The sequence below is a fragment of the Penaeus monodon genome, chromosome 25, assembly GCF_015228065.2.
Source record: "Penaeus monodon isolate SGIC_2016 chromosome 25, NSTDA_Pmon_1, whole genome shotgun sequence".
NCBI lineage: Eukaryota > Metazoa > Arthropoda > Malacostraca > Decapoda > Penaeidae > Penaeus > Penaeus monodon.
In genome coordinates, this window is record NC_051410.1 from 37,528,742 (window position 1) to 37,529,784 (window position 1,043).

Genomic DNA, 1,043 nt, shown 5'->3' on the forward strand with positions numbered 1-1,043 from the left:
AGTCCGAAAAATAAACTGAAAAGAAATAGTCAATAAATTGTGAAAATAAAACATTACAATAGAAATTTATTTTTGTATGAAAAAAAACGGCTTAAGAGATTAGTAAAACAAATTTCTTACAGAAAATTTCGAAAAGATGACAGGAAGCACGATATAACGATTTACGTGGAACCAATGATTTACCTAAAAATGGGTCGCGTAAAAATTTATTAATCATCCCAAAATAAACTACGGTTTGGGAAGAACCAAAATTTGTAACTAATATAAATATATTGAGGTCAAAACAGTCTAAGATTGTCAATAATTGCAATATCTGTGGACTTCATTTAATTGACATACCTTGACTGTTTGTTTAAAGTGATGTTAAATTTGCAATAATCAACCCTCAAATCATGCACAATATGTAGGGATCATATATGTATTGCAATATCAAACATGGCTAACGAAATTCAAAAATGTTTCATGATTCACTTCATTACATTCACTTAACTACTCAATACATTGTTTACAATATTAACGTACAAAAGCAATAGATAACGATATTCAGTTTTATATGCTAAACTTATTTCACTTTAAAATCTATTTCGCCTGTTTGTTAGCTGACTAATCAACACTCATTATCTATTTCATAAATGTACCATCGAATTAATTATGTAATTCCGGTTTTATGGCGCCGAACTATCTATGTTATGGTATCTGACGACATCGCATATAAACTTAATTAATAACAAGGGCAAATGTCACGCTGATTGCTATAATACAGGTACCTATGCACGTTATGACGTTCTTAAAAATAAATACTCAGCATTCGGTCTCTAATCATCTACTGTTGTTATTTTTTTCACAATGAACACGAATCTAAAACTGTAGAATATCCTTTGGATGCATATTTCTTAAAAAAAGAAAAAAATCAGAAGTACACGTACGTATTAATAATTAAGGGAAGGAAACCTCGGTCCGGGGAAGCTGAAACAATGATGTTTCTTGGGTTGTGAACGCGATCGACTGGCACTCACCGGTCACGAAGAGCTGCTCCGGAGTAA